Genomic DNA, 16,844 nt, shown 5'->3' on the forward strand with positions numbered 1-16,844 from the left:
AGTGGGCAGACAATAATACAACTGTGAAAAAACAATAAACTCTGAATCCAGACGGCCGATTCCCCGTGGATCCCCTGTATCATAATCATCTGGATAAGCCTCCCCTGAGGGACCCAGTCAAGCTCCCAAATGAAGTTGACGGAGACAAGACCCACGACTCCAACTTCATCAATCGCATAGGAGAGAGTAAAACACCTCAGGAATCAGTCAGACACTTCTCAGCCTTTGCCGAGTCAAGGAATTTGGACTCTCAGCGATTACGGCTGAAAGTAACTGAGGATGTCAGTGACTTGGATTAAATCTCATGGCCCTGATGGAATGCAGCCTCGGGTTCTGAAGGAAGTAGGCGGAGAGATTGCCGAGGCTTCAACAATGATCTTTCAGGAATCGATAGGGTATTTGGATTTTCAGAAGGCCTTTGACAATATACCGCTCATGAGGCTGCTTAGGAAGATGAGAGCCCGTAAAATTACAGGGAAGTTTCTAGCACGGGGGGAGCATTGGTTGATTGGTAGAAAAGAGAGAGTGGGAATGAAGGGATCCTATTTTGGCTGCCTGCCGGTTACAAGTGGAGTTCCACAGGGGTCGGTGTTGGGACCGCTGATTTCGACAATGTCTTTCAAAGACTTGTGCAGAATTTGCAAAGATAGGTGGAGGAGTGGGAAGTGTTGAGGAAACAGAGGGCGTACAGAGGGACGCAGATAGTTTAGGGGAATGGGCAAAGAAGAGGCAAATGAGACACAATTTTGGAAAGTGTATGGTCGTGCACTTTGGAAGATGAAATAAACAAGCAGACTATTATGAAGATGGTGAGAGAATTCAAAATGAAGAGTTGCAAAAGCATTTGGGAGTAGTTTTGCAAGAGACCCTAAAGGTTAACCCCCAAGTTCAGTTGGTGGTGAAGAAAGCGAATGAAATGTTGACATTCAGGTAGAGAATATAAGAACAAGGATGTGATGTTGAGGCACCAAAAGGCACCGTGAGACCACACTGAGAGTATTGTGTGCAGCCTTGGGCTTCTCATAAATACTGACATTGGAAAGGGTTCAGAGAAGATTCAGGAAAATACCTCCAGGAATGAGAGGGTCGCTGTATGAGGAACATCCGGCAGCTCTTGAGCTATATTCCTTGGAGATCAGGAGAATGACGGGGCCTCTCATAGAAACTTACCGAATCTTCAAAGCCTGGAGAGATTAGATATGGAAATGTTATTTCCAATGGTAAGCGATTCTAGGGCAAGTGTCCACGACTTTCCGATTGAACGACGTCCTTTTAGAACTGAGATGCGGAGAAATTACTTTATTCAGAGGTTGTTAAATCGGTGAAATTTTTTGACACGAGCGGCTGTGAAAGCCAAATTATTTGGTGCATTTAACGCTGAGAGAGATGGGCTCTTGATTAGCCCGGGCATTAAAGGGTATCGGCAGTAGGCACGGGAGTGGGGATGACTGGAAGAATTACATTTGCCCATGATTGAATGGCGGGGCAGACTCGACGGCCCAAATGTCCTCCTTCTGCTATTGTATCTTATAGTCTCATGGTCTTGTGGTGTCTCCACAGCTGCTCATGGACAACAATCGAAAGTGAAGATCGGCAATAGACCCTACCGTCTGATCTGTCTACTCTGCCTAGTTACGTCCGCCCTCATCGTGACAGTGGCTGGTCTCTTGATCCACAGTGAGTGGAACGGTGTCCCGGTGGAGTCAGACCATAAGTAAAGGGAGAGGAATGAATTGTTATTGTAAAACACCACAGTGACACCGACACGCCCCTTACCATAACACCGATTAAAAACCCATCACCACAACACTGACACACCCCAAACCGAGATAAAGACACGGCCTATACCGGAACACAATCAAGACTCGTCCTGACACCGACGCGCCATTCACTCTACCATGAACAGCACTGTCACGGTCACGACCTTCAACGAGACACAAGAACACTCCTGACCGCGACACTGACGCGAACATCGCCGTGACACACACATGACAGTCACTCTGACCGCAACGCACCCCTCACTGTAATATAAATATGCCTCTGACGATATTACGGATAAACTGCTCAAGGCGACACCGAAACACACCTCACAGTGACAGCGACACGCCCTTCACCGTGACACTGAGGTACCGTACACCGTGACACCTTCACGCTCCTCAAAGTGATCCGCTCCACACCGCATCGTAACAAAGACTCAGAAGTCACTGTAATACCCCTTACCGAGACAGTATCACCCCTCAACATAACACCGATGTACCACTCATTGAGGCACTTACCCTCACCTCACCCTGACACAGGCAAACCCATGAACTGATACCGACAGCTGAATCCACAATGATACCGAAATAGTACTCTCCGTGAAACCGTCGGACAGCTCAGCGTGACACTCTCACACACACCGTGGCCATGACATGTCACTCACCGTGAAACAGATATACCCCGCTCTGTGAGACCAGCACACCCCACACCATGACACAGATACTCCACCCACCGTGATCTCACCAACCCCTCACCATGACATTTCCCTCGCCTTGACATCGAGATACACTTCATTGTGATCCGGCACACCTCCTGCCGGGGCACAGAAACACCTATCACAGTCACACCGAAACGTCCCTCACAGAAACCGGACATGCCCCGCACGATACTGTCGCAGACCCCCATGGTAACAACAACAGAACCGTCACCGGGACACTGATAATTCCTCAGCGTGACACAGCGTGACACAGCTCAACGTGGCGCCGACGCCTCTCACTGTGCCACAAGAACATCCTTCACTGTCCCAACCTTCTCCGTGACATTGACACAACACTCTCTGTGACCCGTTCGGTAGTGTGACACTGACTAGCGTGTCACTGCAAACGCTAAGCATCCTTCACCATGTCTCTCAGTATCACAGATTCGTCAGTCTAATGTCAGCTCCGACCGAAAATTACCATGAGTTAAACTCATCCCTTCAATCCAAACTTTCCTCGCTCAACTCTAATCTGTCTGTTCTTAAAGGAATGCACAACGATCTCCGTCACCAGTTCACTGAGATGGAAACGAAGTACAGATCTGTCAACGAAACCAAGGCACAAATCTGTGAATTTTTGACCAACAGAACAGGTGAGGCATCATCTCCATCTTTCACCCGCTCCTCATTACAGGGCAGGCATGGAGAGAGGAAGCGTCACTTTGTGCGTGGAATCTGGAGCGTGTAAAGAGATAGAATGGAGGATGATTCACTCTGTGTTTGACCCGGTGAGTGTGTGATGGGGCTGCCTGGAGGAAATTTCACTCGGTCACTGAATTCAGGAGGGTGTGATGGAACGTTGTGGAGGTGGATTCACTCTGTGTCTGAACACGGGATTGTGAGACGGAACATTTTAGCTTCACTCTGTGTCTCACTCCGGGAATGTCTGAATGGACAGTATGGATCCAGCTTCACTCCGTGTCTGACAGCGGGATTGTGTGATGGGGCAGTGCCGAGGGACGTTCATTCTACGCGACGCCAGACTGTGTGATTGGATATTGTGGAGGGAGTTTGACCCCGTGAGTGTGTGGGCGGAATTTCGCTTTGTGTGTGAACACAGGGGAGTGTGATGGGACGGTTCAGAGAAAGCCTGACTCTGTGACTCGCCAGGAAATGTGTGATGGAACGTAAGGAGGGAGATTGTGTTATACTCGGGAGTATGTGATGGGACCCTGTGGACGCAGATTCCCTCTGTGTCTTGCACTTTGCGTTAAGAACCTGTCGAGGGAGAATCGCTCTCATTCTGACATTTGTCGTGTGTGCTGAGGGAGCTTCTTTCCCTGTCTCACCGCTGGAGTGTGTGATGGGGCCGTGGAGAGAGAGATTCACACTGTGTCTTTTCAAGGCTGTGCACGATTGGACTTTGTGGAAGGATCTAAATTCAGTTCTGTTACACAGGGAGTGTGTGAGGTGCAGTGTGGAGGGATCTTCACTCTGTGTCTGACCACGGGAGTGTGTGATGGGACGGTGTGGAGGGAGTAACACCCAGAAACTGACTCCGGAAGAGTGTGACAGGACGTTGTGCAAGAAACCTCACTCCACATCAGACCGCTGGAATGAGTGATGAGGACATGGAGTTAGTGAATGGTGTCATGGGAAACGGAGAAAGAGCTTCACTCCATGTCTTTCTCCGGGTGTCAGGAATCGGTCGGTACTGAAAGAGCTACACTGTGTCTGATCCCTGGAGTATGCGAATGGACAATGTGACAGCTGCTGAACTCTGTGTCTCACTCCGGGAATGTGTGAAGGCACGCTGTGGAGGGAGCTTCACTCTGTGTCTGGCTGCAAGATCGTGTGATTTGACAGTAACCAGAGTGCGGTCTAAACCTGTGTGTGTCTGTGTGTGTGTGAGTGTTTGTGTGTGTGTGTGTGTGTGTGTGAGAGAGAGAGAGAGAGAGAGAGAGAGAGAGAGAGAGAGAGAGAGAGAGAGAGAGAGAGAGAGAGAGAGAGAGAGAGAGAGATTCACTCTGTGTCTGACTCCGGGAGAGCGCAGAGTGCGAGGGAAACTTCACTCTGCACTCCTGGGTCCGACACAGAGGCTGTGTGACAAGGAACAGTCGAGTGGACTCCACTCCACTTCAGGGGTATCTGATTGGACGTTCTGGAGGGAGCATCGCTCTGTTTCTGACACACTGAGTGTGTGATGGGATAATGTGTCGCGAGGATCATTCTGTGTCCTGCTCCGTGAGTGTATCAGGGGAGTGTACAGATAGTCTCAATCTGTGCCTGATTGGAGAGTCTATGATGGATGATGTGGAGGGAACTTCACTCTGTGCCTGATCCTGTGAATCTGTGATGGGACGTTGTGGAGGAAACGTCATTCTGTGTCGCACTCCAGGCATGTGCGATAGGAAAGTGTGGAACGAGATTGATTCTGTGTCTTGAATCCGTGAGTGTGTGATGGATGGTTTGGAGTGAAGGTCAATGTGCCTGATCCTTGGTTATGTTTGATTGGACGGTGTGGGAGAGATTCACTTTGTTCCTTTCTCCTGATTTCCAGAGCAAACCTGTTCCAAGGACTTTGTCACAAATACTGACCGGCGTTATTACGTATCCAAGTTTGCAACATCTTTCCCCAAAGCGATGAAAGAATGTTTAAAGCGTGAATCAAGTCTTCTCGAAATCAATTCAAAGGATGAAGCGGTATGTGTCACAGCACGAGAAGATCCCACAGTAACACAGGAATCATCACACACACGCGGGGTCAGGCACAGAGTGAATCTCCCTCCACACCGTCCCATCACACACTCCCGGGGTCAGACACAGAGTGAATCTCCCTCCACTCCGCCCCATCACACACTCCCGGGGTCAGACACAGAGTGAATCTCCCTTCACACCGTCCCATCAGGCAGGGGGTCAGACACAGAGTGAATCTCCCTCCACACCGTCCCATCACACACTCCCAGGGTCAGACACAGAGTGAAACTCCGTCCACAGTGTTTCATCACACACTCCCGGGGAGAATCCCTGGGTCAGACACAGAGTGAATCTCACTCCACACCGTCCCATCACACACTCCCGTAAACAGTTTTCGATTCTCGGCATTAATCAAAGGAATTTAATTTTACAGAGTTTTGTTATCTGCTCTCTTATCCGCCGAAACGTTACTTACTGGATTAGACAATGCGAGACCGGGTGAGATTTGGACTGATCTGTGTGGTAGGAGGCACTGTCTTGAGGGGAGAAAATGGGATTTGTGTACGGACTGAAGTAGGTTTGTGAGAAGAGGGTGGGGTACTGGAATTTGCTGTCGGGAGAGGATGTTACAAGGTGAATATATTAGGGAGCGATACGTGTCTGTCGCGGGACAGGACAGTGAAATATTTTGACGATTGTCAGTTGGCTCCGGGGATTATTTTGTGTACTGACGCAGGGCTGTGGGGATTGGGAGATGCAGTGGAATTAGTTTGGAGTCTGACACTGATCTGTGGGGAGCAGGAGGCAGAGTCGGATTAGTTTGGCGACAGTCCTTACTCTGTCAGAAAGAGTTATGCAGCAGGATCAGTTTGGGGTCTGACTCTGATCTGGGGGGAGAGAGTGGGGCAACAGGATCAGTTTGGGGTCTGACACTGATCTGGGGGGAGAGGGTGGGACAACTGGATCAGTTTGGGGTCTGACACTGATCTGAGGGGAGAGAGTGGGACAACTGGATCGGTTTGGGGTCTGACACTGATCTGGGGGGAGAGAGTGGGGCAACAGGATCAGTTTGGGGTCTGACACTGATCTGGGGGGAGAGAGTGGGACAACAAGATCAGTTCGGTGTCTGACACTGATCTGGGGGGGAGAGAGTGGGACCACTGGATCAGTTTGGGGTCTGACACTGATCTGGGGGTAGAGAGTGGGACAATTGGATTAGTTTGGAAACCGATACGGGGATGTGGGTACAGAGTCGGTCAGTGGGTCCAGTCTGCTGACTGACACAGGGCTGCGGGAGCAGTGAGAGGCAATGGGATTAACCTGGAGACGGACATGAACTGTCTGGAGAGGGAGGAGCCGTGGGAAGTATTTTGGGACCGACAGAGGGTTGTAGGATCAGATTGTGCCGATGGGATTAATTCCGGAACCGCGTACGTCTGTGGGGGTGTTGGGATACTTGGGTTTGTTTGGGGACTGAAATAGATCTGACGGGAGAAATGGGTGTGTTCGATTCGCACTGGGACTGCCACAGGACTGTGGAGACCGCGGGACGACGGGCCGGAGGCTGTGGGGGAGGTGGTGTAGTTGGATTAATCTGTCGACTGACACAGAGCAGTGGGGAGACATTGGGGCACTTGAATTATTTTGGGAACGACACAGGGCTGTGGTGATTGCCCGGATTTAATGGGATTAGTTCGGCAGCGGGCTCTGTTTCGTCTCTGTTCACATTTTTAACCATTTATTGATAGGGATGATACCACTGGTCTGCTGTACAATGTGTCCTCTGGAAGGTCCTCCTGCAGTGCATGCACATCGAGTGGAGGGAGTGACAACTGCCTTCATGATAATCACCGTTTCATCTGCGAGTATTCTGCCCCCTGCTGGCCGGATATTCCTGAAAAGATCCAGGATCTCTGTCAACAGCCCGGAGAGCCGACTTGAATCAAATGATTACCCCGTCTTTCCCTTCCTTATCCCTCCTCCACTCTCACTCAGCCCATCCACTCAAAATCCTCCCTGCAGTCTCTGACCCTACCTGTTACTCTATTCTCCTCTTTTAGCAACCCCATTCTCCCCACCACACATGGACAAACCCCGCTCTCCATCTCTCTTCTTCTTTCTCGCCATCCCTCTCCCATCCCGCTCTTCCTCACTCCCACTATCTCCCTCTACCCCCTTTCCTCATCCTAATTCCTCGACCTTTCTCCGCCCTCTATTTCACCACTCCCTCTTCCAACCTCTTGATATTTCTCTTCATTTCTCCCCTCTCTACCGCACTCTCTCCTTCTCCACTCCGTTCCCTCTATCACCTGCGTCTCTCTGATCTCGCTCTTTCTATCTCCTCTCCACACACTGTCACCTAAATCCTGTACCGTCTGGGTCTCGATAACCCAGCTCTGGGCGAAAGTCTATGCGCATTCCCTCTGTCTGTGCCCCTCTTGAGTTTATGCAACTCCTTAATGTTACAACTACGCTGCAGCGAATAAAGACCCCTTCCTCTCTCCATTTCTGTTACTCGAGTCCCGGCAATATTCCTGTATATCTCCCTGTACATTCTTTCCGGCTCAATGCCATATTTCCCAGAGCAGGGCGAGCAAAACTGTGCGGGCTCACTGACGTCCTGTACCACGGCAACGTGACCTCCCGACACCTGTACTCAGTGCCCTGACCAGTGAAGACCAGCGGGCCAAGTGTCCTGTCCACTCGCATCGGATGTTTCCTACTGGAATCTCCATTTGATTTATTATCTAAGAGTTACATAGCCGAGAATTTCTCTTTTTGCAGCATCAGTGCGGCGCAAGAATGTAAAATTAATGTAAACTAAAAATATTAATAAATACTGCAAAAATGTGGAGTTAGTTCTCGTGCGTTGAAAGATGTGATGGCGCAGTGGAAGAAGCTGTCCCATTGCCTCTCTGTGCTTTGGAATTTCTCCCCGTTTAGGCAATAGTCCGCACATTGATTTCTACGACCAATGTGAACGACCATGCATTTTCCAATATTGTGTTTCATTTGCCAATTTGTTGATCATTCTACTATTCTGTCTGTCCTTCTGCATCCTGCCTTTCTACTGGTTGGTAAGTTGATAGAGAAGATCAACAAAAATTAGCTATTTCACACTTATCTGGGTTGGACATCTGCCACTTTCTTGCTCAGTTTTGCATCCTACCAATGTCCCGCTGTTACCTCTGACATCCCCCCACAGTATCCAGAGCACTTCCAACCTTTGTGTCATCAGCAAACGTGCAAACCCATCCCTCCACTTCCTCATCCAGTTCATTTTTAAAAATCACGAAGAGTAAGGGCCCCAAAAGAGATCCCCGAGACACTCCACTGGTGGCCGAACTCCATGCAGAATATGACCCGTCTGAATGCACGCTTTACCTTCTGTGGGCAATGTCCTCTTGGATCCTATGCCTCCTTACTTTCTCAGCAAGACCTGCACGGGTTACCTTATCAAATGCCTTGCTGAAATCCATATACTTGTATGGCACGATCTGCCCTTTAAAATGCCACGCTGACTACTCCTCGAGTTGAGTTTATAAATTGAATGAAGGCTAATATGTTTGGCGTCAGGAATGATCTGGCAAGTGCGGATTCGGTCAGGTTGTTTTCTGGCAAAGATGTACCTGCTAAGTTGGAAGCCAGGCGCTGTTTCATAAGAATTGTGGGAGGTTTGGAAGGAGAGAGGAACTTCAGTGTAGAGGATTGGGGACCACACACTGTGAATGGGGAAGAGTGCCGGGTAACCAAGGGGCGGAGCAGATAGGAGTTGGGACTGGGTTTGACGTTTCGGAGATTCCTGATTAATTTCTGGACGCTCCGTTAAAGGAAGTGTGAGTGTCTTTGGGGAGGATACAGTGGGGATTCACTAGGCAGCTGCCCGGTATAGAGGAGACTATCTATAAGCAGTGGTCGGAACTTTCGGTTTCTTTTCTCTGGAGCGGCGAAGGCGGAGTGGACAACTGGCAGAGGGTTATCTCACTAGAACAGACACATATGGACCAGACAACCGGTGTTGTTACCCCCAGGATAAAAAAAAATATCTAGTACAAGAGCGCATGCATTGAGGTGAGAGGGGTGAGTTGAGAGGAGATGAGGTTGACAAGTTTTTCATTCACACAGAGACTGGTGGGTGATTGTTCTGTGCTACCAGAGACGGCGGAGAGGGCAGATCGACAGAGGCGTTTCACTGGCTCTTTGACAGTCACGTGGATTTCCATGGAATTGAGAGAGATGGACGTGTGTCGGCCGAAGGGATTTAGATTATTTGGTATATCACAACATTCCGGGCCGAAGTGTCTCCTCTGTCCGGTGATTGACGTTCACTTCTCTACAGGAGGGTCAGGGAGAGTTTTGAACTCATGGGATGGGTAACGCGGGGGGCGGGGTAGATGAAGGAATATGACGCTGCATTGAGAAACTCAGGGAACGACCTCTCGACATTGGCAGTGAACGAGCCACACAGCCCTCACTACTACACAGACACCCCCCTCACCGTGACACCGACACAGCCCTCACTACTACACAGACACCCCCCTCACCGTGACACCGACACAGCCCTCACTACTACACAGACACCCCCCTCACCGTGACACCGACACTGCCCTCACTACTACACAGACTCACCTCTCACCGTGACACCGACACAGCCCTCACTACTACACAGACACCCCCCTCACCGTGACACCGACACAGCCCTCACTACTACACAGACACCCCCCTCACCGTGACACCGACACTGCCCTCACTACTACACAGACACCCCCTCACCGTGACACCGACACAGCCCTCACTACTACACAGACACACCCCTCACCGTGACACCGACACAGCCCTCACCACTACACAGACACACCCCTCACCGTGACACCGACACAGCCCTCACTACTACACAGACACACCCCTCACCGTGACACCGACACAGCCCTCACTACTACACAGACACACCCCTCACCGTGACACCGACACAGCCCTCAATACTACACAGACACCCCCCTCACCGTGACACCGACACAGCCCTCCCTACTACACAGACAGCCCCTCACCGTGACACCGACACAGCCCTCACTACTACACTGACACCCCCCTCACCGTGACACCGACACAGCCCTCACTACTACACAGACACACCCCTCACCGTGACACCGACACAGTCCTCACTACTACACAGACACCCCCCTCACCGTGACACCGACATAGCCCTCACTACTACACAGACACCCCCCTCACCGTGACACCGACACAGCCCTCACTACTACACAGACACCTCCCTCACCGTGACACCGACACAGTCCTCACTACTACACAGACACCCCCCTCACCGTGACACCGACACAGCCCTCACTACTACACAGACACACCCCTCACCGTGACACCGACACAGTCCTCACTACTACACAGACACCCCCCTCACCGTGACACCGACACAGACCTCACTACTACACAGACACACCCCTCACCGTGACACCGACACAGCCCTCACTACTACACAAACAGCCCCCTCACCGTGACACCGACACAGCCCTCACTACTACACAGACACCCCCCTCACCGTGACACCGACACAGCCCTCACTACTACACAGACACCCCCCTCACCGTGACACCGACACAGCCCTCACTACTACACAGACACCCCCCTCACCGTGACACCGACACTGCCCTCACTACTACACAGACTCACCTCTCACCGTGACACCGACACAGCCCTCACTACTACACAGACACCCCCCTCACCGTGACACCGACACAGCCCTCACTACTACACAGACACCCCCCTCACCGTGACACCGACACTGCCCTCACTACTACACAGACACCCCCTCACCGTGACACCGACACAGCCCTCACTACTACACAGACACACCCCTCACCGTGACACCGACACAGCCCTCACCACTACACAGACACACCCCTCACCGTGACACCGACACAGCCCTCACTACTACACAGACACACCCCTCACCGTGACACCGACACAGCCCTCACTACTACACAGACACACCCCTCACCGTGACACCGACACAGCCCTCAATACTACACAGACACCCCCCTCACCGTGACACCGACACAGCCCTCCCTACTACACAGACACCCCCTCACCGTGACACCGACACAGCCCTCACTACTACACTGACACCCCCCTCACCGTGACACCGACACAGCCCTCACTACTACACAGACACACCCCTCACCGTGACACCGACACAGTCCTCACTACTACACAGACACCCCCCTCACCGTGACACCGACACAGCCCTCACTACTACACAGACACCCCCCTCACCGTGACACCGACACAGCCCTCACTACTACACAGACACCTCCCTCACCGTGACACCGACACAGCCCTCACTACTACACAGACACCCCCCTCACCGTGACACCGACACAGCCCTCACTACTACACAGACACACCCCTCACCGTGACACCGACACAGTCCTCACTACTACACAGACACCCCCCTCACCGTGACACCGACACAGACCTCACTACTACACAGACACACCCCTCACCGTGACACCTACACAGCCCTCACTACTACACAAACAGCCCCCTCACCGTGACACCGACACAGCCCTCACTACTACACAGACACCCCCCTCACCGTGACACCGACACAGCCCTCACTACTACACAAACAGCCCCCTCACCGTGACACCGACATAGCCCTCACTACTACACAGACACCCCCCTCACCGTGACACCGACACAGCCCTCACTACTACAGAGACACCCCCCTCACCGTGACACCGACACAGCCCTCACTACTACACAAACAGCCCCCTCACCGTGACACCGACACAGCCCTCACTACTACACAGACACCCCCCTCACCGTGACACCGACACAGCCCTCACTACTACACAGACACACCCCTCACCGTGACACCGACACAGCCCTCACTACTACACAAACAGCCCCCTCACCGTGACACCGACTCAGCCCTCAACGGACGTGAATGCGCCCCTCACCGTGACACCGACACACCGACACGCCTTGCAGCATAACACGAACACACCGCCCAACGATACCGACACACCGTCACTCCCTTTACCGCAGCAAGGACACAGTCCGCCCCGAATGCATAATCCTCTCCCTCTCCAAGAGTCCTCCCCAACTTCGTCTATCTTCGCTCTCTTGCAATACTCCCTCTCTCCGTCACAAACTCTCACCTTTACGCCACTCCCGACCCCGTCACCGTCCCTCCCTTGCAAGCTGCCCCGTCTTCGTGACACACTCCCTCTCTGCACAAATCACCGTCTCCGTTAACGCCTGTCTTCCCACCGCAACAACCCGTCCCGGTGACCCGCTGGATCCCGTAAAGTTGCAGTGAGATTAGTCTGGATAATGACGAGGGGTCGTGGAGAGTGATCAGTGTAGTGATCGGAATAGTTTGGAGACTGACGTGGGGCTGCGTGGAGATCGTGGTGTAGTGAGATTAGTTTAGAGACTGACACGGGCCGTGGAGAGAGTGGAGTAATGGGAATATTTCCACAAAACTCTCTTGGTTGCCAACTGGATCTCTTTTGCTTCTGGTGAGATTGTCTAACCCTTTTTGATAGGAAAGTGGCCTTTCACGTTGTTTACAAGATGAACTCTGGAAAGTTCGAATGCACCGAATGCAAATCGTCCAGGAAGAGTTCGTCTTGCAATCGTGATAAACACCGTTTCAACTACAAGACGGCGGGAGCGGTGTTTCCCTTGACGGGATTGGCTGAGTCTACATCCCTCTGCTGTCTCTGGCCACCCTCGGCGTCGTCGACTCCACACCAGGCGGTGATCCATAGACATTTACTCGTGTTCAATGAGAGACCAAATCGTCACAAACTCCTGACGTCACAATAACTTCTGTGGTCAGGGAGTTATGGATGGTGTCATCCCAAGTGCAGAGTAAGGTCTGGAATTAACTCAGACTTAGAGTCAAAATAAACGACGGCATTAACTACATCCGAAGTGTCAATCACAACCCACAGTGCTAGAAATGGATCTCCTACGTTTGAGCACTGAGTGTTCAGCACAATCCATTTAATTACAGACATTCCAGGAAGGATTGTGACAGGCAGAAATTGGCAGTCTGAGTCTTAAAGTGAAAGTGACAGCGAATCACACTCCAAATGAGGCCTCAGCAGAGACTTAAAATTAAATCCTTGCCCGGGAAATGAATGCAAACATTTTATTAGCCTTCATCACCAACGAGTCCTTGAGCAATCTAGCCTGTTGTTGGCGAAGGTTTTCAGTGCCCTACAAGAAACATTCGGAACCCGATGCCTTGCGAGGGTTCACCCACCTGAAGGATGATTCTCACATCGGCCGAGAAAATAGAGGTTACAGAAGAGAAGGGGGCGAGCAGAGCCGAACATGGTGCCCCTCTCTAACGTCTTTTTCAAATGCAACGTGACTTTCCAACTCGTGTACTTACTCAAACGCAACCCCCTTCGCTTCCGTCATCTCCTCCCTCCCCGACATCAGAACCGTTCCCCTCCACCAAAATCCTACCCGACTCCATGACTACCTGCCTCCTGTGCACCGCTACACATGTCAGTTGTTCCTACTTCCCCTCCTCATCTCCTCCCCCGTCTCTGTCAGTCCATCCCTGTTCCCCACTCTCGGTTCCAGTCACTCTGTCCCTTCCAATCATCCTTGCCCATCTCCATGACCCCCTCGCTCTTCTACACACCGCCAGTCTCTGTCACCACCAGCAGAGTTAGCACCCTACCCTGTCTCCGTCAGCCACTTCCTCCCAACCCCTTGTTCCCCGACGACGACGAACCTCGCCACAGTCAGACAGAACATCCTCTACGTCAACACCCTCCCCCGTTTTCGTCATACCTTCCCTTCTACACACCTCGTCTCCGTTACTGCTTTGTCCCCTACACCTCACGCCGTCTCTGTTATCCCCCCTTCCCCAACTACTCTCCCCGTCTCTCTGAAACGCTGCATCCCCTGCAGCCTTCCTCGTTTCCGTCATCCCGCTCCCTCCTCCACCCCGATCCCTTTCTGTGTTAATGTGGAATTGTGGGGAAGAGGGAGTGGTGACGTCTGGTGTTACAGCACCAAATCCACAACACTCTACACCAATGTCGATTTCCCCTACCTTCATTTCCATCACCGCAACCTTCTTTTACACACCCCGACTCCATCAAACCTCCGTCTCCCGCACTCCTTGCCGTCTCCGTCATCTCCTCCTTCCCCATCTCTTCTTCCCGTCTCCCTGACCCGCTCCATCCCCTACACTCTTCACTGTTCCATCAACCCTCTCGCTCCTCTACACCCCCCGTTTCATCTGGAATTCTGGGGAGGAATGGGGAGAGGTGACGTCTGGTGTTACAACACCCAACCCCCTACTCCGGATGTCGATCTCTGGGTTCTGATCCTGTTCACTGCTCCCTGTGGATAGGCCAGTCTTGCGGTTCCACACCACTTTCTCCCAGTGACCACTATCTCAACACCACGTCCCTACTCCCTCCCCCTCAACCTCTCCCTCTTCTCTTCTCTTCACTGCTCACCATCTGAACACGAACACACGCACAGTCTCCGAGACAGAGACACAGTGAAGGACTACTCGAACGGCGGAGTGCTGGGGGTGGTGAGAGGAAAGCAGCTTCTGAACCCCGGAGTGTGTGACGGGACCGGGGGGAGGAAGCATCAGTCTGTGCCTGAACCCGGGTCTGGGTGATGGGACGGTGTGGGGTGAATTTAATTCATTGTTTGTATTTCTGTATCCGTGTAATGAACCGGAGCAGAACGGGCTTACCTGGGAGTAAAGGACATTGTTCGAGTTAGAGGGCTTATCCAATTTGATGCTGTAAGGAGATTCTCGGGTGATAGAAGGCGCAAAACTATTGGTAGTTTTGTTCTCAGATTATTGATTGTTTGGTTTATAATTACAGATAGAATGAGCAGTGAGCATTCCTGCAGGAGAGTTGACTGTTTGCCTTATGGATTGTGGGAGTGCATGGAGACCTCCAGAGTCCCTGACAACTTCATCTGTAAGAAGGTCATCCTGAGTCTATCACTCTGAGTAACAGCGTTGGAACTGGAACTGGTTGAACTCGGGATCATTCGGGAAGCTAAGCGGGTGATAGGAAGATCATATAGCGATGTATTTACAGCCAAGGTGCAGGATACAGAAAACTGGGTGACAGACAGGAAGATGAAAGGGGTTAAACAGCCAGAGCCAGTGCAGAGACCCCTTGTGGCCAAGCTGCTCTATAACAGGTAACGATAACTTTGGATACTTCTGGATGGGAGGAGAGAGGTGCAAATGACCAAGCAGGGGAAAGTCTCACCGGTCAGGTCTCTGGCACTGACTATGGTTCTATGGTTCAGCAGGGGAGGGAGTGAGATATGGCGAGCTGTATCGATAGGATTGTCTTTGTTAGTGGAACAAGAAATAGGGACTGTGGAGGAGAACCAGATTCCTCGATGGTATGTGGTCCCCAAAATACAAGATTGTTGCTTGAATTGGGGAGCATGCCTTATGAGGTTGAATGAACTCGATCTTTTCTCCTGGAAGCGAACGAGGATGAGCGGTGAACAGACAGATGTGTACAGGATAATGAGAGGCATTTATCGTGAGGACAGTCAGACCCCTTTTGCCAAGGCTGAAATGACTTGCCCAAAATCGCATTGATTTATGGTGCTTGGAAGTATGTACAGAGGAGTTGTCAGGGTAGGGTTTTTATCGTAGTGGTGTGTGGGTGGAATGGGCTGCCGGCGGCGGTGGTGGAGGCGGATACGATAGGGACTTTTGAGAGACTTCAGTCTGGCTGCATGTAGATCAGAAAAATAGAGGTCTATGGGTAAACAAAACACACAAAATGCTGGTGGAACACAGCAGGCCAGGCAGCACCTATACGGAGAAGCACCGCCAACGTTTCGGGACGAGACCCTTCGTCAGGACTAACTGAAAGCTAAGATAGTAAGAGATTTGAAAGTAGTGGAGGGAGGGGGAAATGATAAATGATAGGAGAAGACCGGAGGGGGTGGGATGAAGCTAAGAGCTGGAAAGGTGATTGGCGAAAGTGATAGAGAGCTGGAGAAGGGAAAGGATCACGGGACGGGAGGCCTCAGGAGAAAGATAGGGCGGGAGGGGGGGTGGCACCAGAGTGAGATGGAGAACAGGCAAACAACTAAATATGTCAAGGATGGGGTAATAAGGGGAGGAGGAGCATTAACGGAAGTTAGAGAAGTCAATGTTCACGCCGTCAGGTTGGAGGCCACCCAGCCGGTAGATAAGGTATTGTTCCTCCAACCTGAGTTTGGATTCATTTTCACAGTAGAGGAGGCCACGGATAGACATATCAGAATGGGAATAGGACGTGGAATTAAAATGCTTGTCTACTGGGAGATCCTGCTTTCTCTGGCGGGCCGAGCGTAGGTGTTCAGCGAAACGGTCTCCCAGTCTGCGCCGGGCCTCACCAATATATAAAAGGCCACATCGGGAGAACCGGACGCAGTATACCACACCAGCCGACTCACAGGTGAAGTGTTGTCCCACCTGGAAGTTAGTCCTGACGAAGGGACTCGACCCGAAACATCGATAGTGCTTCTCCTTATAGATGCTGCCTGGCCTGCTGAGTTCCACCAGCATTTTGTGTGTGTTGTTTGAATTTCCAGCATCTGTAGCTTTCCTCGTGTTTGGTCCATGGGTAAACACCAGGTCGTTCTAAGTTAGAGGCAAGTG

The sequence above is a fragment of the Hemitrygon akajei genome, unplaced genomic scaffold (genome assembly GCF_048418815.1).
Source record: "Hemitrygon akajei unplaced genomic scaffold, sHemAka1.3 Scf000033, whole genome shotgun sequence".
In the NCBI taxonomy this organism is placed as follows: Eukaryota; Metazoa; Chordata; class Chondrichthyes; order Myliobatiformes; family Dasyatidae; genus Hemitrygon; species Hemitrygon akajei.